The sequence below is a fragment of the Pleurodeles waltl genome, chromosome 4_1 (assembly GCF_031143425.1).
Source record: "Pleurodeles waltl isolate 20211129_DDA chromosome 4_1, aPleWal1.hap1.20221129, whole genome shotgun sequence".
Lineage (NCBI taxonomy): Eukaryota > Metazoa > Chordata > Amphibia > Caudata > Salamandridae > Pleurodeles > Pleurodeles waltl.
In genome coordinates, this window is record NC_090442.1 from 979,715,375 (window position 1) to 979,738,755 (window position 23,381).

Below are 23,381 nucleotides of genomic sequence, written 5' to 3' on the forward strand. Positions count from 1 at the left end.
CTGCTGTAATAGTCCCCAAATATTTTTCATACTGGCATCTGTAGTGATGATTGTTTTTTCCTTTGGGTCAAAGTTTTTCAAATTGGGTGCTACGCAAAGTTTATCCTTAATTTTTTTGAAACTCACTTTCATAATCGGGGCTCCAGACAAATTAAGGGCCTGATTGATACTTTTTTAGCGCCGCATTTGCGTCATTTATTTACGCAAAAGTGGCACAAACTTACAAAATGTAATTGAATTTTGTTAGTTTGAGCCACTTTTGGTGCTAAAAAAGTATAAATCTAGCCCTAACTTCTTTTATTTGAAAGGAATCTCATATTAATACTGAAAAGTTCTTAATAGATTTGCTCTAATATTCCGCCGTGCCCAAGAAGTTCATCAACTATCTATTCAGATCTAGGTTAACTCATTTTCTGAATAGTCTCTATAAGCTCAGCTTTAGATTTTTTGCTATCACCATTGCCCAGGTAGTTCATGGTGTTAGAATGAAATGTGCACTTTTCGAACTTCAGGCCCTCATCATGACATTGGTGGTAAATCCCACTAACCGCCATGCTGACGGGTGCCAACATACCATCGCGGTGGCAGATAACCGTTCTGCATATTACGACACACACACACCCCAAACCGACAGAATACAGACACAGACACAAATCCGCCAGCCCAAATATCAGTGCTAAAGTGATGGCCCCAACACCAATACTGTTACGCCAACAGAACAACGCCCACCACATCATGACCCACAAATCACCATGGTGGACATTCAACGGCTGTAAATCATTGACGGTACACACCGCCGTTCTCAGAGTGAACACCCAAAAACTAAACTACACAACATTGGCCAATTCAAACAACACACACCAGACACCCATACACACACCACACCCACCCACGCACAGCACTACAAAACACACACCCAGATTACCCACAACCCTTTACGAATACAAATCATTGCCACCAGACAGACATCAAGACCACTGCGACAAATACACACATACCCACACATTCCTAACACACTGCACTACCCACACCCAATCACACCACCCAACAACCATACACTCACACACATCACACAACACCCATGTCCCCACAAAGGCACCCCTGTTTCACAGATGAGGAGTTGAGGGTCATGGTGGAGGAAATTGTCAGGGGAGAGCCACAGCTCTTTGGAGCACATGTCCAGCAGATATCCATTGCAAGGAAGATGGAACTATGGCTGAGAATCATGGACAGAGTGACTGCCGTAGGACAGCATCCAAGAACAAGGGACGACATCAGGAAGAGGTGGAACGACCTACGGGGAAAGGTAAGTTCCGTGGCATCAAGGCACCAACTTGCCATACAGAAGACTGGCGGTGAACTCCCACCTCCTCCCCGCACAGCTCACAGCATGGGAGGAGCAAGTCTTGGCATTACTGCATCCTGAGGGACTCACTGGAATAGCCGGAGGATTGGACACTGGTAAGTCACCATTTACCACTTATCACCCCCATTCCTGCATGCCATCTCACACACTCACTCCCATCACTCCACTCCATCCCACACACTGCACCAACGCAGATGACTAACCCCAATGCCAAGCGCTGCATGCCATACCAATGCATGGACAGCCCTCCCACCCCTGCATGGACACCCATCACCAAAGCATGCACAGCATAGGGGAACTATCAACCTCCCAATACATCACCATACACAATCAAAGGTGGCAGGGCAAAAGCAACCATAGATGGGAAGATAGGGATGTACAACATGTCACAGGCATGAAGCATAATACATCTCTTACATACCCACAGGTGCCCCAGCCAATCTCAGTGGGGAGGAGGTGCCATGACTATCCAGTCCCCCAACAGACGATGCCCCCAGTGATGACAGTAACTCTGGACTTCAGGATCTGGATCAACAACCTGGCCCATCAGGGACCACTGGACAGTCTGTCACCTCAGCCCACTCACAGTCCACCACAGAGCCTCCCTCATCAGTTACCAACACCACAGCACCCACCCAGCATACCCACACCTCTGTCCCTAAGACACGTCAATCAGCAGTGTGCCCACCTATACAGGGACCCCAGTCCACACCTCATACCCAAGACAATCTGGGACCTGGGGTGCCTACCAACAATCCCAGGACACAATGGGCCAGATCCTGAACAACATGTTGGAGAACAAGGGCTGCAGAGGAACACCATCAGGAGATCAGGGAGGACTTGCAGGCACTCAACACTACCATGATCTCCATAGCAGGGGTGCTGGCAGACATGGCCAACATCATGAGGGATGGACAGGACACCAGTGGGCCCCTACCACTAGCCAGTCTATTGACCGGCCCTCCTCTTCCGCTGCAGCTAGTGGACAGGAGGCCCCGCCACAGGACCCACAGGCCACCAGCACCCCTCCCCCTGCAGAAGGTGAACCACCCCGCAAACGTTCCCTGCCAGCCAGACAGAAGCCAGAGACACTTGTCAAGACCAAGACCACCTACAAGAAATGAGACTCTCCTGATTGTCCCCCTTGTGTCCCACCCAGTCACCTTGTCCACTTTGAACTTCCATTGCTCCCTTTCCTAAGGCCCCCTTGGACACTGGACCTGTGCTACAAACTAACTGGAACAATACCCTGGACTTTCCTCCACCATCACCCCATTCCATTGCACTTTACCCTCAATTATATAGAACTACAATAAACACCCTTGAACACAATTTGAGTAACACTGTTTTATGTGTCTTTAATGTACATTTGTGGGACCAGTCACATTGAGTGCAAACGGTCTGACCACTGTGATAGCTAACAAATAATGACCTGGAACAGTCTGTAGTGATCACATCAGGACAATGTTGTCATATCACCAACATCTGGAAAATGAGAAGCCGTAGGTGACAGTAAGTTGAGATGCAAAGGAAGTGAATGCCATCATGCCACAGGCACACAGATAAATCAATAGTCAGAGTAATGATCAGTTCAACTGTCTCACTTGTTTGGCATTGGAAATATTGTTGCATAACTGATGTCCTGTTGTCCTCATCCTCATCCTCTGCCACCTCATCTTCACTGTGCTCAGGGTCCCCTGCTGCCACAGGGTAATCTCCAGCTCCCTCTTCCTGCAGAAAAGGCACATGTCGTCTGAGGGCCAGGTTGTGCAACATGGAACATGCCACTACTATCTGGCAGACCTTTCCGGGTGAGTAGCATAGGGATCCACCTGTCAGATGGAGGCACCTAAACCTGGCCTTCAGGAGGCCGAAGGTCAGCTCTATTATTCTTCTGGTTCACCCATGTGCCTCATTATAACGTTCCTCAACCCCTGTCCTGGCATTCCTCACATGGGTCAGCAGCCACAATAGGTTTAGGTAGCCAGAGTCACCTGCAAGTATTGAGGGACAACATTTAGCCTTACACAATCCTATAGGGAGAACACCTGAAGGCATACACTGACATACAATGGGTGGGGGATGTGGCTCACCTATTAGCCACACCCTGTGCCCCTGTAGTTGGGCCATCACATTTGGGATGTTGCTATTACTCAGGATGAAGGCGTCATGCACCGACCCAGGATACTTGGCAGTGACGTGGGAGATGTACTTGTCTGTCAGACAAACAATTTGCACATTCAGTGAGTGGAAACTCTTACGATTCCTGAACACCTGTTCATTCTGGAGGGGGGGAGATTAACACAATATGTGTACCGTCAATCACAACAATTATATTGGGGATGTGGCCCATTGCATAGAATCCTGCCTTTACAGTGGCCAAATCTTCCACCTGGGGGAAAGCAATGTAGCTGCACATGTGTTTCACCAGGGCAGACCCTTGCCAGCACAATAGAAAACATTGGCTGTGAAGTTCCAGCTGCCAAGCCCACTGTCACTTGGAAAGAACCAGTTGCCAGGAAATGGAGCACTGATAGCACTTGCAAAAGAGGGGTGATCCCAGTGGGATGACGGATAGCTGATATCAGGTCAGGCTCCAATTGGGCACACAGCTCTGTGATTGTGGCCCTGTCCAGTCTATAGGTGAGTATAATGTGCCTGTCCTCCAGTGTAGCCAAGTCCACAAGGGGTCTGTACACGGGCGTTCGTCTTCTCCTCCCATTCATCTGCAGCGGTAGGTATCTAAGGGTCACAAGAGTGAGTGGGCTGTCACAATTAGAACAATGGAACCACAACCTCAGTGTACATGTTGCATTTACATGATGGGATAGTGGTAATGACAGGTATGTGCAAATCTAGGCAGTGACGCAGTAAAGGTCAATCTGATGGTTGCCCATCTCCAAGACATGGCATCCGCCTGTCCTGTATGTGGGGAGGTAGAATAGTACAGTGGCCAAAGGTATCAGCGCCGGTGGGGATGGTGTACACCGCTGCGGACATGCCTGTCATTTTTTATCTTATTCCTCACTTGTTTCCTGACCTTCAACCGGAGAACACGTACTCTGCGTGTGCTGCTGTGACCTGTGTCTGGAACCTACCATGGCCTGTGTGACCGGGGAAATGCCCCCTGCCTTCACTTTGGAGGAGTTGGAGCGATTGGTGGATGAGGTCCTACCTGGGGTGGATGTCTGCTGTATGGGCCTCCAGACCAACAGGTGAGTACACCTTGGGCACGATGCATGTGGGAAAGATGCATGAAGATGTGTGTGCAAGCATCGTGTCATGGGGGATGTAATGTGGTAGAGTACATGGTGTGCGCCGGCCGATGTGTGTGCTAATGGTGAAAGAAACAGGATTGGTAGGCCATATGTGTGACAGGCTGGATTATATGTGTAATAATGGTGTCCCCCTGTCTGTTTCACCTCTGTAGGCCAGCGCCAATCAAAAGAAGGGATTATAGCGTGCAATCGCAAAGGACGTTTGGACCCTGGGGGTCTATGGCAGGCAGAGCACCCACTGTCAGAAACAGTGGGAGGAACTGGGACGCTAAGCACCGAAAACCACGAAGGCCCAGCTGGGGATGGCCTCTCAATAATGAAGGGGTGCCCATCAAAACCTGACCCCCCTGATGCCCCACATACTGGTGGTGGCCTACCCAGAGCTGGATGGGCGCTTGAGGGCATCACAGCAGCCACAAGGGGGTGAGTACAGTGGACATTACTACCATAATTGGTAGGTGGCATGGGATCCAGGTGATAGGTGTCAGTTAGTTGGTGTCCCTTAATGCCAGGCCATACATTCCAGCGTGATCCAGCTCAAGGGTAATGGTTGAAAAGGAAAATAAGGTAACCTAGCTAGGTTCCTTTCCATGTTAGACAGGGCTTAGTGGGTCCTAGGAGGTGTGCAGTCGGCGATGTTTGGCCGTCATCTTGCTGTGGCATCTAGCCAAATCAATAGCAGTGCAATGCATAGTGCTAAATCCTGATCCCTGTGTGTGACGGTGCTGTGTATGCCAACACTGGTGTTGGTGCAGTAATGACCCTGTGTTCTCTTTCTCTCCCCCCCTTTATCTTCTGTCATCCTGTCCATGTGTTCATTAGCATCATCTGGTGGAGGAGCAGGGGCACCGGCGACAGAGGGAGCTGCATCCCACAGGACTCAGGAGGCAGAGTCCACTGGCGCCAAGGGAGCCAATGGGACGGAGGGCAAGGGGAGCACCATGGTGGAGACAGGAAGTGACAACACAAACTCAGATACCTCCTCTGATAGAAGCTCCATGGTGGTGGCGGACACCTCTTTGACTACCCCAGCTGCAGGTACAGCCACCACCCCCATACCAGCACCGCCCTCCCAGTAGCCCCTCAGCGAGTTGCCCGTGCCAGCTCACCCAGGAGGGTGGGTATCTCCTTTGTCCCATGCACCTCAGGCCCTTCCCCAATGAGCCCTACTGCCCTCAGTGAGGTGGCTATTGACCTCCTGAGATCCATCTTGGTAGGGCAGTCAACCATTGTGAATGCTATCCAAGGGCTAGCATCCCAGATGCAGCAATACAATGCATTTCTGGAGGGCATCCACGGTGGACAGGTAGCCAAACAGAGATCGTTTCAGGCTCTGGCCTCCTCTCTGATGGCAGCCATTGTCTCTGTCCCTACAGTTCCTCCTCCAACTACCATTTCCCAGTCCCAGTATCCTCAACCCCAACCCATCCCATGCACACATACAGACGAGCATGCACACAACACAACACACAAGAGGAGCACAGTCAAACACAGGCACCACACTTCAACACACAAGCACTCACGCAAACACCTGACATTTGTAAACACAACCACATCCACTGCCTCCACTGTCTCTGCCTCCTCCTCCTCCACCTCCCTCACAATCACGTCTACACTCACACCTGCATGCACTGCTTCAACAACCACCACCAGCATCACCACACCAAGCAGCACACACACCTCACTAGCAGGTACCTCCACAACATCCATGCACTCGTCCCCTGTGTCCTCTCCAACCCTGTCTATCCCCCCAAAGCACACAAACACAAGCACTCAGACACCCAATCAGCCATCCATCTCACATCAGCACACTCCCCAGGCACCTGCACCCAAATCCAGAATACGTACTTCTCCAACAACTATTCCCACAACCTCCACTCCCATCCCTCCTCCCTCTTCCCACCCCACCTTCCCTGAAAAGCTTTTCCTTGCCCAACTTGACCTCTTTCCTCCCCCTCGACCCCCCTCATCCTGCCCGTAAGAGCAGGGTCCCAACGATCCAGCCCAGCACCTCAGCCAAACAGTCCACGCGAACAGTGGAGGCACCTCCTAGTCTTGGAGGCAAGACAGTGACGGTTCCCACTTCACCAGCCAGGAAGGGTAAGGATCCAATAGACATTGCCATGAAGGGGAAAAAGCCATCGACTCCTGCCATGAAGGGAAAGGAGGCTGCACGTCCTGCCATGAAGGGGAAAAAGCCCCCTCCAGAACCAGTGGGAAAGTGCCCTAACTCAGCTGAGGTGCCCCCCACCCCCGTCCCCCTGAGGTGCTTGTCCACTTACAACATGATGCCCCTGCAGAGTTCTGTGCAGTTGATGTCAGGAGACAAGTTGGGCCTTGGACTGTGACCTGTGGCTAACTGGGCCCTTTGTACTTTGTACTGGGCATTGGCCCTTTGTGGACAATTGCACATATCATGTTCATGTGGTGGCTTTTCCCTTGCTAATATGTTTCAGTACTTACAAAATCTGGTCCATGTTTTATTGTGCTGTGTGTCGTGTGCGATTGGTTTACGTCTGCAGCTGGTTGTGTGTATGGTGTGTGTGTCTGGTGTGTGTTGTGTGTGTGTCACTCTCATTTTCCTCCCTCCCTCCCTTGTGTGCTAGGCAGCTTTACCCACCTTCGTCGTCTTGGTCGGCGTTGGTGTTCCAGGTGGAGCATGGCGTAGAAGAGGATCAAGAAGACTTGCAGTTCCGGTTCCATGGTGGCGGCGGAATCCTCTGTGTACTTGTAGGTGAGTCTTTCGTTTTTTGTGTTCTGTTTCTGCCAGACTTTTGATGGCGTTGGCACCGCCCCCAAAATCGTGGCAGTGTGCTGTGTCATAATATGGGGGGCTTTACCTTGTCTTCTGCCTGGCTGTCGATGGCTACCACCGTGATCAGTGGTGTTAACGCCTTGGCGGATGGTGTGGTACATTGGCTGTCTATGGGAGTTCTCACTGCCATGGTCATAATTTGGCCATAATTACTGCCGGCCTGTTGGCGGTATTTCCGCCACTTTATCACTCACCGCTAATGTCATAATGAGGGCCTTAGTGTGAGATTAGGGTAGGTCGCTCCCCTGCCTCCACAGCGCCACCAGGTCCTCTGTGCCGGCCTCTCTATTGTGCTGCTTGTCCCCCTGAGTGCTGTCTGATTGTCTGATTGTTGTGTGATCGCGCTCCCCCTTGCATTCTGTACCCCTGAGCGCCTGCTTCCCGTGTATTCGCGCTCCCCTTCTCTCTCCCGTGTATCCCGAGTGCCTGCTGTCCCTCTTGCCCCCGCCCTCCCCCTCCGTCCTTCCGCCGCTTTTTGTCGTTTTTACTCGTTTTTCTGGCCTTTTTGTACCCTTCTAGGTACTCTTCGTTTTTCTGGGCCTCCTCGCCTTCCCGAGGCCAATCGCCGCTTTTTCCCGCTCTTTTTCCCCCTAACCGCCCTCCTCCCGCCTCCCAGCTGTCCCCGCCTCCCCGGCTACCCTTAAATGGCGGCCGCTGCAAGGCAGTGGTAGCGACCCTTGACCCCAGGGTAGGTCGCTCCCCTGCCTCCACAGCGCCACCAGGTCCTCTGTGCCGGCCTCTCTATTGTGCTGCTTGTCCCCCTGAGTGCTGTCTGATTGTCTGATTGTTGTGTGATCGCGCTCCCCCTTGCATTCTGTACCCCTGAGCGCCTGCTTCCCATGTATTCGCGCTCCCCTTCTCTCTCCCGTGTATCTCGAGTGCCTGCTGTCCCTCTTGCCCCCGCGCTCCCCCTCCGTCCTTCCGCCGCTTTTTGTCGTTTTTACTCGTTTTTCTGGGCTTTTTGTACCCTTCTAGGTACTCTTCGTTTTTCTGGGCCTCCTCGCCTTCCCGAGGCCAATCGCCGCTTTTTCCCGCTCTTTTTCCTCCTACCCGCCCTCCTCCCGCCTCCCAGCTGTCCCCGCCTCCCCGGCTACCCTTAAATGGCGGCCGCTGCGAGGCAGTGGTAGTGACCCTTGACCCCAGGGTAGGTCGCTCCCCTGCCTCCACAGCGCCACCAGGTCCTCTGTGCCGGCCTCTCTATTGTGCTGCTTGTCCCCCTGAGTGCTGTCTGATTGTCTGATTGTTGTGTGATCGCGCTCCCCCTTGCATTCTGTACCCCTGAGCGCCTGCTTCCCGTGTATTCGCGCTCCCCTTCTCTCTCCCGTGTATCCCGAGTGCCTGCTGTCCCTCTTGCCCCCGCCCTCCCCCTCCGTCCTTCCGCCGCTTTTTGTCGTTTTTACTCGTTTTTACTCGTTTTTCTGGCCTTTTTGTACCCTTCCAGGTACTCTTCGTTTTTCTGGGCCTCCTCGCCTTCCCGAGGCCAATCGCCGCTTTTTCCCGCTCTTTTTCCCCCTACCCGCCCTCCTCCCGCCTCCCAGCTGTCCCCGCCTCCCCGGCTACCCTTAAATGGCGGCCGCTGCGAGGCAGTGGTAGCGACCCTTGACCCCAGGGTAGGTCACTCCCCTGCCTCCACAGCGCCACCAGGACCTCTGTGCCGGCCTCTCTATTGTGCTGCTTGTCCACCTGAGTGCTGTCTGATTGTCTGATTGTTGTGTGATCGCGCTCCCCCTTGCATTCTGTACCCCTGAGCGCCTGCTTCCAGTGTATTCGCGCTCCCCTTCTCTCTCCCGTGTATCCCGAGTGCCTGCTGTCCCTCTTGCCCCCGCCCTCCCCCTCCGTCCTTCTGCCGCTTTTTGTCGTTTTTACTCGTTTTTCTGGCCTTTTTGTACCATTCTAGGTACTCTTCGTTTTTCTGGGCCTCCTCGCCTTCCCGAGGCCAATCGCCGCTTTTTCCCGCTCTTTTTCCGCCTAACCGCCCTCCTCCCGCCTCCCAGCTGTCCCCGCCTCCCCGGCTACCCTTAAATGGCGGCCGCTGCGAGGCAGCGGTAGCGACCCTTGACCCCAGGGTAGGTCGCTCCCCTGCCTCCACAGCGCCACCAGGTCCTCTGTGCCGGCCTCTCTATTGTGCTGCTTGTCCCCCTGAGTGCTGTCTGATTGTCTGATTGTTGTGTGATCGCGCTCCCCCTTGCATTCTGTACCCCTGAGCGCCTGCTTCCCGTGTATTCGCGCTCCCCTTCTCTCTCCCGTGTATCCCGAGTGCCTGCTGTCCCTCTTGCCCCCGCCCTCCCCCTCCGTCCTTCCGCCGCTTTTTGTCATTTTTACTTGTTTTTCTGGCCTTTTTGTACCCTTCTAGGTACTCTTCGTTTTTCTGGGCCTCCTCGCCTTCCCGAGGCCAATCGCCGCTTTTTCCCGCTCTTTTTCCCCCTACCCGCCCTCCTCCCGCCTCCCAGCTGTCCCCGCCTCCCCGGCTACCCTTAAATGGCGGCCGCTGCGAGGCAGTGGTAGCGACCCTTGACCCCAGGGTAGGTCACTCCCCTGCCTCCACAGCGCCACCAGGACCTCTGTGCCGGCCTCTCTATTGTGCTGCTTGTCCCCCTGAGTGCTGTCTGATTGTCTGATTGTTGTGTGATCACGCTCCCCCTTGCATTCTGTACCCCTGAGCGCCTGCTTCCAGTGTATTCGCGCTCCCCTTCTCTCTCCCGTGTATCCCGAGTGCCTGCTGTCCCTCTTGCCCCCGCCCTACCCCTCCGTCCTTCCGCCGCTTTTTGTCGTTTTTACTCGTTTTTCCGGCCTTTTTGTACCATTCTAAGTACTCTTCGTTTTTCTGGGCCTCCTCGCCTTCCCGAGGCCAATCGCCGCTTTTTCCCGCTCTTTTTCCGCCTAACCGCCCTCCTCCCGCCTCCCAGCTGTCCCCGCCTCCCCGGCTACCCTTAAATGGCGGCCGCTGCGAGGCAGCGGTAGCGACCCTTGACCCCAGGGTAGGTCGCTCCCCTGCCTCCACAGCGCCACCAGGTCCTCTGTGCCGGGCTCTCTATTGTGCTGCTTGTCCCCCTGAGTGCTGTCTGATTGTTGTGTGATCGCGCTCCCCCTTGCATTCTGTACCCCTGAGCGCCTGCTTCCCGTGTATTCGCGCTCCCCTTCTCTCTCCCGTGTATCCCGAGTGCCTGCTGTCCCTCTTGCCCCCGCCCTCCCCCTCCATCCTTCCGCCGCTTTTTGTCATTTTTACTCGTTTTTCTGGCCTTTTTGTACCCTTCTAGGTACTCTTCGTTTTTCTGGGCCTCCTCGCCTTCCCGAGGCCAATCGCCGCTTTTTCCCGCTCTTTTTCCCCCTACCCGCCCTCCTCCCGCCTCCCAGCTGTCCCCGCCTCCCCGGCTACCCTTAAATGGCGGCCGCTGCGAGGCCGCGCAGTAGACGCGCGCAGCGGGCGCGCCTAAGGCAAGCCCGTCTGCGCCCGTCCGCGCCTGGACCGCGCCCAGCGCCCGAACCCCTGGCCCCCGCGCCTCCCGCCTTACCTACGACTCCGCCACCCTCGCCAACCTCAACCCCGGCCGCACACCAGGCTGCTACCGCACCACCCCGAATCGAACCCACGGACGCTTCACCTGCAGCAACTGCCGCCTCACCTGCCTTCGGACCCCCACCGCTCCCGCCAAGAACAACTCCCCCGGAAGCAATCTCCACTGCATCCTGGTCAACGCCTGATCCGTCCACAGGCACGCCATCGAACTGTGGAACCTCATCACCTCAACAAACCCGGACATCGCCTTCCTCACCGAGACCTGGATGAACCCCTCCTCGGCACCCGACACCGCCATAGCCATCCCCGACGGCTACAAAATCATCCGGAAAGACCGCACCAACCGCATCGGAGGAGGCATCGCCATCGCACACAAGAACTCCATCCGCATCTCGACCCACACCGACGACTCACTCCCCAACGCTGAACATCTCCACTTCACGATCCACAGCGACCCCAAGACCACCCTCAGAGGCACCCTCATGTACAGACCACCAGGACCTCGCACCAAGTTCAGCGAAGACATCGCAGACTTCGTCAACCCTCACGCACTCTCGTCCACCGACTACATCCTCCTAGGAGACCTCAACTTTCACCTGGAGAACCTCACCGACAACAACACCACCACCTTACTGGACAACCTCGCCAACCTGGGACTGAAACAGCTAGTCAACACCCCCACCCACTTCGCCGGACACACGCTCGACCCCATCTTCTCCTCCAGCAAACACATCACCTTCAACCACGCCACCGAACTCACCTGGTCGGACCACAGCTGTGTCCACTTCAGCTTCAAGAAGACCACCATGCATCACCACACCCAGCAACCACCAAGAAGACACTGGAATCGAATCACCACAGAACAGCTCGCATCTACCCTCTCCCAGAACCAACCCACCAGCACCACCGACCCCAACGAAGCCGCCAACAACCTCACAAGCTGGATCTCCGACTGCGCCAACCTCCTGGCCCCCCTGAAGACTCAAGCTATCACCAACAACCACAAGAAAAACTCCTGGTTCCCCCCCGACCTCAAGGACTCCAAGAAAGAATGCCGCACCCGCGAGAAGACGTGGCGCCTCAACCAGACCGAAGAGAACATGTCAGCTCTCAAGGACGCCACCCGCCAACACCACCAACACCTCCGCGCCGCACGAAAAACAGCCTACCGGAACAGACTTGGCAACAACGCCCACAACAGCAAGGAACTATTTGGCATCATCAAAGAGCTCTCCAACCCGGACGCAGAAAACAACTCCATCCTTCCCTCACAGGACCTCTGCGACTCCCTCGCAACCTTCTTCCACCACAAGATCACCGATATATACAACAGCTTCACGACCGCCAACGCGAACCCCCCCCCCCCGGAACCCGTCACCGACATCACCACCATCCTCACCTGGAGCCCAACCACCACCGAGGAGACCACCCGCATCATGAACTCGATCCACTCCGGATCCCCATCGGACCCCTGCCCGCACCACATCTACAACAAGGCCGACAACATCATCGCACCGCACCTCCGAGACGTCATCAACGCCTCCCTCACCACCGCCACCTTCCCGGAGAGCTGGAAACACGCAGAGCTCAACGCCCTCTGAAAGAAACCTACAGCAGACCCCACCGAACTCAAAAACTTCCGACCCATCTCTCTCCTACCGTTCCCCGCCAAAGTGATTGAGAAAATCGTCAACGCTCAACTCACCACCGCCCTGGAAACCAACGACTCCCTCGACCCCACACAGCCAACCACAGCACCGAAACCGCCCTCATCGCAGCCACGGACGACATCCGAGCCCTTACTGACAAGGGAGAAACCGTGGCCCTCATACTCCTGGACCTCTCTGCAGCCTTCGACATGGTCTGCCACCGCACCCTGATACGCCGCCTCAGCAACGCCGGCATCAGAGGCAAGGCCCTGGAATGGCTCGTCTCCTTCCTCTCCGGAAGGACCCAGAGAGTCCGCCTACCCCCCTTCAGATCCACAGCCACGGAGATCATCTGCGGCGTACCCCAAGGATCCTCCCTCAGCCCCACTCTTTTCAACATCTACATGACCCCCCTGGCGAACATTGCACGCAAATACGGACTCGACCTCATATCCTACGCCGACGACACCCAGCTCATCTTATCCCTCACCAACAACCCCACCTCAGCTAGGACCAGACTACATGAAGGAATGAAGGAAGTAGCAAACTGGATGACAGACAGCCGGCTGAAACTGAACACAGATAAGACGGAGGTCCTCATCCTCGGCCCTACTCCCACCGCATGGGACGACTCCTGGTGGCCACCCGCCCTAGGCAGCACTCCCCAACACACCGACCACGCACGCAACCTCGGCTTCATCCTGGACTCATCCCTCTCCATGACCAGACAGGTTAACTCGGTGACCTCGGCATGCTTCAACACCCTCCGCATGCTCCGCAAGATCTTCCGCTGGATCCCCACCGACACCAGGAAGACCGTCACCCACGCCCTCGTCACCAGCCGCTTGGACTACGGGAACACTCTGTACGCTGGCATCACCACCAAGCTGCAGAGGAAACTTCAACGGATCCAGAACGCGTTGCACGTCTCATCCTGGACATACCCCTCCACCACCACATCTCCGGACACCTGAAGAAACTTCATTGGCTCCCAGTCAGCAAGAGGATCACCTTCCGACTCCTCACCCACGCACACAAAGCCCTCCACAACCTCGGACCCAAACTCATCAACAACCGCGTCTCCTTCTACACTCCTCCGCGTACTCTACGCTCTACCGGACAGGCCCTAGCAGCCGTACCCCGCATCCGCAAAGCCACCGCCGGAGGAAGATCCTTCTCTTTCCTGGCAGCGAAGACCTGGAACTCTCTGCCCAGCCACCTTCGCGCCATACCTGATCACCTCACCTTCAGAAGGCAGCTCAAGACCTGGCTCTTCGAGCACTGACCCCCCCCCCCCCCCAAGCGCCTTGAGACCCTTTATGGGTGAGTAGCGCGCTTTATAAATGCGAATGATTGATTGATTGATTGATTGAGATTACATTCATCCAATCTCCTTAACACCTCTCTGAGCCATGCATCATGTCCCCATCATCCTTCCCTAATATGAGTACATCATCTTAACAGATATGCACACACCATCTATTCCCTTCAACGTCTTTTCCATCACATGCTGAAATACTGAAGCGGCAGATACTAAACCAAATGGAAGACTAACAACTATGAATGTACCAAAAGGAGTTATGAATGATGTATAGTCTCTAGATGACTCCTCCAACTCAACCTGGTGGTAGGCTGACGTGAGATCTATTGTACTAAATATTTTCACACTCCCAAGCAAAGCAACAATTTTGTGATGTTAGGTAGTGGGTATTTATTGAAAACTACATTTTTATTCAGTTGTCCTAATACAATACCTGTACAAATAAGCGTAAACTCCAATTGGATTTTCTTGCCTCTGCAACTGGTGCCAACCATTCTGTATCTCCTACCTCTTCTATGATCCAACTATTCTTTAATTTCCTAATCTTTTCTTGCATTTCATCCTGGAGAGCAATAGGTACATTACAGACTTTACAACAAACAGGCTGTGCATTTAGTTTCAGTCTTATCTTATGCTTGTAGTGCCTCAGACATCCCAGTTTTTCCCAAAATACATTAGGGAATTCAGACTTAATTTTCTTTCGATATTAATCAGCTGGTAATGCTTCTAAACAACACATTTGTTCTCTCTCCTTTAATAAGAATGGGAGGGTCATTAATTGGATCAAGCATTACCTCTAAATCTCCTTGATGAAACCAACTAATAATGTTGTCTCCCTTCTTTGAAACATATATCGTGCCTGAAACCAGCTGTTCATTGTATTCAATTAGTTCAATGAAGTATCCTTGTATTTTATTGGGCTCGAGCCCATATGCACACTGGTTTATTTCTGGTTCCAGTAAGACAACTTTGCTTCCTAATTTACTGTGAAAGAAATTATTGGAGACAATTGTTTTTTTTTAGCAGCAGAGTCAAATAATACTTTGGTTGCGTCACCTCCCACCTTTATAGGGTAAATAGTTCTAGGTTTCCTTCTTCCTTCCATGTCAACTTGTAACACTATTTTTCCACATACAAAATCATCTGTGTCAGAGTTCTCACCCTCATGATCCTCTTGAGCTTCCTCCAAATCTACACTCTAAACTTTAGTTTTACTGTCTCTCTTTTTGCATGACACTACCAAATGTTCGCTCCACACCACATTTTTTACAAGTGACTTTTTGTCATTGACTAGATGACCAACCTTGTCACATCTGTAAAATTTACATCAAGTGGCCTTATTTTTTGTACCACTTTCTTTTACTTGTAGTCTTTGTATTTTTTCCCTGACCACATGTACTTTCAACTCACTCGCCTTCCTTTTTATGACTTCATGTTTTATAGAGTGATCTGTTCTATTAGCAATTACTAAAACCTCATCAAGTGAGGGTTTGTCCCACAGCCAGAATTACACCCTAAAATAAATTGATTGCAGATGCACTCATCTATTATATTTACAAATTTCCATGAGGCAGCCAGTCTTCTAAGTTCAGTCACATAGTACTCTACAGATTCTTCTTCACTGTGCATTCTCTTAGTAAAGTGGTACATCTCTAAAATGGTACTTACTTTCGGCAAATAATGTTTATACAACTTTTTGATGCAAATTTCATATTCATTTAATCCCTCCAACTCCTGTACCTGAAGGTCGGGCAGATGATCAAAAACATCTTGTCCCTCAGATCATAAGAGCAAGGAGGTTTTCCTTTCTGCATTTAATGATGTGCCACATACCTTTGCATATCGTTCGAAAACCTTCTTCCACTTCTGCCACTTTATGGGTGGAGTGCCTGGACTGCAGAGGAAAACAAGCATTTGCAATGCACTAGGGTCTCCCATTTGTCCGAGTTACAGCTATTACCAGTTGTAAACTCCCAAAAGGATTTTTCTTGCCAAATTGTAAGAAAAAAAGAGAGCGATTGCGCTGCTACAGTTCACTTGTAATGAAACCTATCGGCAAAAGTGCAATTATCTACGTAACCGGCAAAAGTGCAATTAACTATTTACCAGGGTCGATATTATGCAAAGCGCTCGACTTCTGCCAAGCGAGATCGCACTGCAAAAATAGAGAAAAAGTAGTCCACAAGCCCAGCGAGCCTCACATGTTTTCAGTACTTGGTCGCTGCGCTTGAGGAGGGCTAACCACCGGAAAAGGCATGATGTATGCGTGCCTTCCACTAATGAAAGCTAGAAGATATTAACAGGCAAGCCCATGAACCAATGAAAGACACTGACGTGACGTGGACGAGGCTCCGAGCCCTTTTCTAACTCCTAAAGCATCTTGCAAGCGATACGCATGCGCAAGCGCATGCGACGCAGACTCGACCCTAAAAAGCTGGAGCTGGAACGTTTCACATTTAGAATCCTAATACAATGTATTTTCAACAATAGAATATTCAATGTTCAGCATAAAGTTTTGTTTCCCAATACCCTGTACTTTCACAGAGTTTGAGTTGAATTGTTTACTGCCTACCCACCATGCATAATATTATTTAAACATAAATATGGGAATCAGGTACGCACTACTGCAGTTTCATTAAATTCAATGCTAAAACCTCAAACATTTGACTCCAGTTTTTAACAACCGACTTCCATGTATGATAAGAGTCCCTAAGAATCCTTGGACTTATAACAGTAGTTAAAAAAAACAAAATATATTTCAAAGACGAAAATAACTGTTATAAGAGTACCTCACAGTCCATGTTGGTACATATCACCATTGTTTGAGATGATATTGCAGCCACCTTCCACATGTTACTAAGGCTTGTCGATGAATAATCCTCGTGCTATGACATACACAACAATTTATTAAAAATCTTGAGCTTATCACTGTGCAAACAAAGAACAGTGGATATTTGTCCTGCTGTGACACGTGATGAAAACTAACGCATATGTGTCACTGCGTGCAATATGTGAAGAAGCTCCATTAATAGTGTTGTTGGCACACACAAAACCGTTCTGACGAGTGCACCATGTGATGAATTGCATCCAGTGAGCTGAAGTAATGTCATTACAGTTGTAGTGTGCACATCACTGAAATGCACAGTGCGACGTCAACACAGTAGTAGTGTGTGCATCACTGAAGTGCTCAATGTGAACCGTGTAAGTGATGCGACGTCATTACAGTTATAGTGTGTGCAGCACTGAAATGTGCAGCACAACGTCAGCACAGTAGAACAGCATAATACTGAACTTGTATTGAGAAAACTTTCCATTATAGAGAACTGGACACGCTTAAAGTGACTGCATCACTGTAAAACAAGCTCATATTCACCACTTCAATATGGACTCACAAATCTGCTAATCTCTTAAGCATTCTAGATATAGAAGGTGACGTGTGATGAAGATAGACTTTCAGACTCATCTAATCTGTCAGTCCATACAGGCGGTCAGACTCAACAATTGGGTCACTCTAATATTAGATAAACTTCCCTAAAAATCACTGTGGTAGTCATTCAATTCAACTTACTTCTCTGCGCAAGCATTTTTCCCAATCTTATTTTCACCAGGTGTAGGCAAATACAAAAATGCAGCGTTTGGGAAAACTCTTTCAGATCATGACAAGTGTAAGATTCTAAAGTGCGGAGCTACTCAGAGACCACACTTATGAGGCCAACCTCTTGGGGCCAATGGATGACGATGTCAATGTGGGAAAAAGGAAGACCTATGTGCTAGATTGCAAGCTTTATCCTAGTGCTGTATTTCAACACGCACTGATTATTTTTTTGGGTTCCTAAATGAGCAAACTAAGTTGTACAGAAAGCTAGCAGGTTCTAAAATTGAGTCTAATTAGACTACAGTCATGTTTATCAAAACATAAAGGCCCTCATTCTGACCCTGGCGGTTTGTAACCACCAGGGCAGAGGGCAGAGGAAGCACCGCCAACAGGCTGGTGGTGCTTCTGGGGCAATTCTGACCGCGGCAGTAAAGCCGCGGTCAGAAAAGGGGAACCGGCGGTTTCCCGCCGGTTTCCCCCTGCCCCAGGGAATCCTCCATGGCGGCGCTGCATGCAGCGCCGCCATGGGGATTCCGACCCCCTTCCCGCCAGCCTGTTCCTGGCGGTTTACACCGCCAGGAAGAGGCTGGCGGGAACGGGTGTCGTGGGGCCCCTGGGGGCCCCTGCAGTGCCCATGCCCATGTGCCCTAACAGGGCCCCATCAAGATTTTCAGTGTCTGCAAAGCAGACACTGAAAATCGCGATGGGTGCAACTGCACCCGTCGCACCCCAGCAAATCCGCCGGCTCCATTCGGAGCCGGCTTCATCTTTGCTGGGGCTTTCCCGCTGGGCCGGCGGGCGATCTTTTGAAGATCGCCCGCCGGCCCAGCGGGAAAGTTAGAATGCTCCCCGCGGTCATTTGACCGCGGGGCGGTGTTTGGGCGGTTTCCGCCTGGCGGGCAGCGCCCGGCGGGGTCGGAATGACCCCCAAAATGTTGTTCACAACATCATAGATAGTTAATAAGTCTTGGGTGAACAACTGTTTTCCCTAGATTCTTAGAATTTATCCAAACATGCATAACAAACATTTATCCACATCCACAGAAGGGAGAAATCATATGTAGCAAGCCCGCCTTTTCTGCATTGTAACTCCAGATTTTCACCTTTTTCTGGATCCGATTTTTGCTGTATCCAGACTCATGCTAAATAGGAGTGAAGTGTCTGGACTCTGCCTTTAAACATGGTGAAATTGGCTTATCCCTAATTGACTTATTTAACTTATTTAACTTGTCTATACATCCTGACTATACTGTGTAGAAAATGTGCCCATGGCCTGGAAGTTAAATACCACCTGTGGACTGCAGCACCTTTTCTGCCATCTGCAAAGTGGGCCTGGAGACAGCTTCATGTCTACCATGTGTAGTGGGACTGCATTAGCCTAAAAGCCTGCTGTCAGATCTGTCAGAATAACCCTTTTTAACAGGTGTGATATTTTGTTTTTAATTATTATTAAGTCACACCTAAGTATACCTTGCTGCCCACAAGGGAGGGTGAATGATGTTTAAAAGTGGAACATGTGCAAAGTAAAAATTACGTGCTCCCAGTGACTAGGCCCTAAATGAAATTTTCACTGGCAGGGCTGTAGATGAATCCTAAAAAATCTCAAAATCCAGAGTATAAACTGTGATCATTAACTTTTGACGAGAACGCACCACAAACTTCATTCAAACTCTGTTTTTAATATTTAATAGAAGTCCAATTAAATGTTGAAGTCAAAGTTGTGATACATATTTGTATGAAATTGGGTTACTGGTTGAGGGGGTATGAAGCCCTACCAAAGCTGCAACCACAATCCTTGTCAGGGTGAAGTCATAACCCCAAATTATTCTGTGCTTAAACCTCTGGTAGCTTGTTTAGAGCATTTAGGCTTAACTTAGACACAATGTGTGAAGTAAGTATGCAGCACTTCAATCTGTAGTAATGTGACACTACCACACAAAAGGATCCTACACCAATTTAGAAACACAGAGAACAATTTTTAATAAATTAAACAAGATCCAATCAGTAGAACCAGAAATATTTCAGAGAAAATTGCACCAAAAATCACAAAGTGCCAACTGTTGATATCTGGTCACACTAGACCGGGACACAGTTACAAGTTCAGGTCAACTGCGATGGAACGCAGGCTGGATACAGGGACCCAGTTAGGTCTGTTGAACAGAGGACCTTAAATTCTGGTTGTGGAATGTTGCAAGTTCCCGTGTCCAGGATGCGTTGCGTGGTCGAGGCGATGCATCAATTTTGAGGAGTTGCGAAGCTGTGATAAACGATCCTGCTTCATTGTCAATGATCCTGTCGACGATGGCTTGTGATGCAAAGTCCAGCGCTGAGGATGTGTTGTACAGTTGAGGTGATACGTCAGTTCTAAAGAGCTGCAAGACGGCGATGTGAGAATATGAGTTGGCATCAAGTGTGCAGTTAATGAGTGATTTGAAAAGCGAGGCCCTGCATTGGTGAAGCTTTGCATAGCTTTGCATAGCTGCGATTCCAATGCCGAATGGGAGGTCATTGCAAATTCCTTGCGCAGAGAGAATCCTTGCAGCAGAGGCGATGTATCGGTTCGGCCACACAGCAGAGAAGCTGCATCGGTTCTGCCACACAGCAGAGAAGCTGCATCGATTCTGCCACACAGCAGAGAAGATGCATCGGTTCTGCTGGATCCACGGGTGGGTTGGCAGAGCTCTTTCAGGAACACTTTCAAGGATCCAGAACTGGGGTGGAACCACTTGGCAGGGTAGGAATCACAGATGGCAGAGTCCAGGTGGTGGGTTCAAAGTTACCGAAGCCTTCTGCACCTGAGGCTGAAGCCAGGAGGCCAGACAAGTAGTCCTTGTAATAAATGTGGGGTCCTGGGTTCAACAGATGCAGGCCCAGCCCTTCTCACCCAGGCAAGAGGGCAGCAGGCAAAAGGTGAGCACAGGAGGCACAAGTCCTTCAGGGCAGTAGTCCAACAGAGTGGCAGTTCTTTCAGAAGCACAGCAGCCCTTCTTCCTGGCACAGTCTCCATGTGGCCATTCAACGTATTGCTCCACACAAGGGTTTTCCTAATCTTACTTTCACCAGGTGTAGACAGATACAAAAAATGTAGCATTTGGGAAAACTCTTTCTGATCATGACAAGTGTAAGATTCTACAGTGCTGAGTTGCTCAGATACCACACTTATGAGCCTAACTCCTTGGGGCCAATGGATGAGGATGAAGTGTGCTGAAGAGTTGGTGTCTAAGGTCCATTATTAATAATGATAGTCTGCATTTGAAGTGGGAGAAGCTTCTAGAGATTTCCTTTTGAAGTACATAGATGTTCTGCCCTCCTGGCTATGGATCACAACTAGCTACAGGAGTATGCAGCCTTTGTATGGAGGCAGGACACAACCTATTCAAGTAGGACTGTTTCCAACTCTACCCTCCCATCCTACCTGTTTTGGCCCATCCAGGTACACCTAAACTCTCTATTGTGAGTGCTGCAATGGCAGGCCTGAGACATGTTTGAAAGGACTACTTGGGTGGGTGGCACATTCAGCGCTGCAGGCCCTGGGAGGTGTGGCTTGACCACATAAGATGGCAGCCAACAACTGAAGAGGCTCTGCATCAAAAGACGCAGGAATCCTTATCCACCCTGCGATAAAGAGGCTCCTATCCCACCCGGGGACAAGAATAGTGACAGCCGAGGCCCCGGGCAACCATTGTTGCCTACATCAGACGTACAGCTCCTTGGACTGTGGCTGGGGTGCCACAACATGCCCAGCCTAACAGCTGGCTGCAGCGACCCTCATGGGACCCATTGGAGTACTGCTTGGGTTTTGCCATGCAGCCCCAGCATTGCTGTTTGGCGTGGCTGTCCAGCCACGCCCCCCCCGCCAGTGCTAACCGAATCCAGCACCAAAAAGCTGCAATCCTGCATTTGGGCCTTGAGCAGCCCTAGCGAGTGCAGATCAGCACTTCTCCCCTTCAAGAGAACTGGGCCTATTGAGGCAGTCTGGAACTCACAAATCAGGCCTCGGTGCCCTCCCCTTGCAACGTACAGGGACAACCCAGAGAAGCCCAGACCAGCACCACTAAAGGTATGCAACATTGGTGCCTGTCACGGGGGGCAAGGCCTGCCCTGGGCAACTGTTGGATCTGCAATGGGATAGAGCCAGGTGATGGGCCAGTGGTGCCTCAAGACTCAGCAAGGCCCGACACAAGGTGCAGCCCATTGAGGCCTGGGGCAGAGACTACTGATTATCACTTACCACTTTGAGGACCCATCGACAACTGAAAGGGCTGCGCTGGCTGGACCCCAACCTGGGCTGGCTAGGAAAAGGACTCTCCATACCACTGTGAAGGACACAGCCACCACCAGGGTCCCCCTGGGTGATATAACATGTGTATCCTCCCTCTACACCAGGAGGGACAGAGAGTAATGCCCTGGGAGGCACAGAAGTCGATGCTCCTCCATCTCAGAGACCATTCACACCCCTAGTGGCAGCACACTGGGAGAAGACAGCTTTACACCCCCCAGGAACCACAACAGGGGGACATATAAGTAACTCTGTCTCACTCCAGTTCCCCTCCTGTCTTCTCCCGCTGCTAGTGGTGACTCGACCCCCAACAGACAGAGCATAGACAAAACAGTGAGCAACTGAGCCTCGGAGTTCTATGGCGTTTTCATGCCTCTACTGCCTGCACCACCTCTGCACAGCCTGAACAGGAGTCTCCACCCTCTGTATTGTTCCTTCCGACACAGTATCACAACTCTAGAAAACCTCTACACGAGACGCTGCTGTCCACCTACAACCTTCCCCCTTAAGTGCTGGAATAGCACAGCTACACAAAGAGCATCACCAGAGAGGCTCTGTGGAGGACACAATCATTCCCCTTCAGGACCCCCTGACTCAACAATGGGCATCTAGAGACCAACACAAGGGCATTCTAGGCATCCATTGTTGTCCACTGAACCCCCAGATCTGTCTTGTCCCAACCCAATGCAGCCACCATGATCCATGCATCCAGGAGACAATCTTAATGGCATTCTACAGGCAATAGATATTTCCAGATCCTCCTTGGAGATGATCCATCAGTCTACTCTGAGATGATCAGCGAAAACTAGCCATCAGGGTGACAGGAACTGAGCGCACCCTGACATACAATGAACCCCAGCTGGCAACACAAGAGAGAAACACTTGAGACGCTACAGAGAGGGTAAAATGACTTGAAGATCGAGCAGAAGACGCAAAGGGATGAGCACGTTGGAACAATTTTAGAGTGCTGGAGCTCCTGGAAGGAATAAAGGATTCCAACTCAATGATTACCTGCCTGGAAGACTGGATACAGGCTTTTACCCAGACAACGGAACTGTCACTACACTTCTATATCCCTGCTCATCACCCCATGCTAGGGTCTCTGCCACAGTTTGTTATGGCTCATCTCCTCCACTAGAAAGACAGGGATTCCATCTTGTGAGTGCTCCAACAAGCAGGTCCATTGGAGACCCACAACTGCAGGGTTACCATCTTCCCAGACTACATGATTATTGTACAACAGCAATGCTCCTCCTTCCTTGGTGTCAAGCATCGACTCCAGGACCTTTATCTCCAATACTCTTTATTGTACCCTGCAAAGTTTAGGATCATAGAAAATTCCTGATCTTATTTCTTCACAGGACCATCCACAGCCTAGGACTGAATCAAACATCAGCCAGATGCGAGTGCTGTCTCCCAAACAAGCACAGGAGCACCATCAAACATAGGGATAAGATGGGGCCACAGAGGTCACAGAACCAATGGTCCCTCTGACAGTCCCAAGGCACCAACTCCACAAGAGTTACAAAGGGGACAGCAACCTGCTGAAGCTATAGCCCTG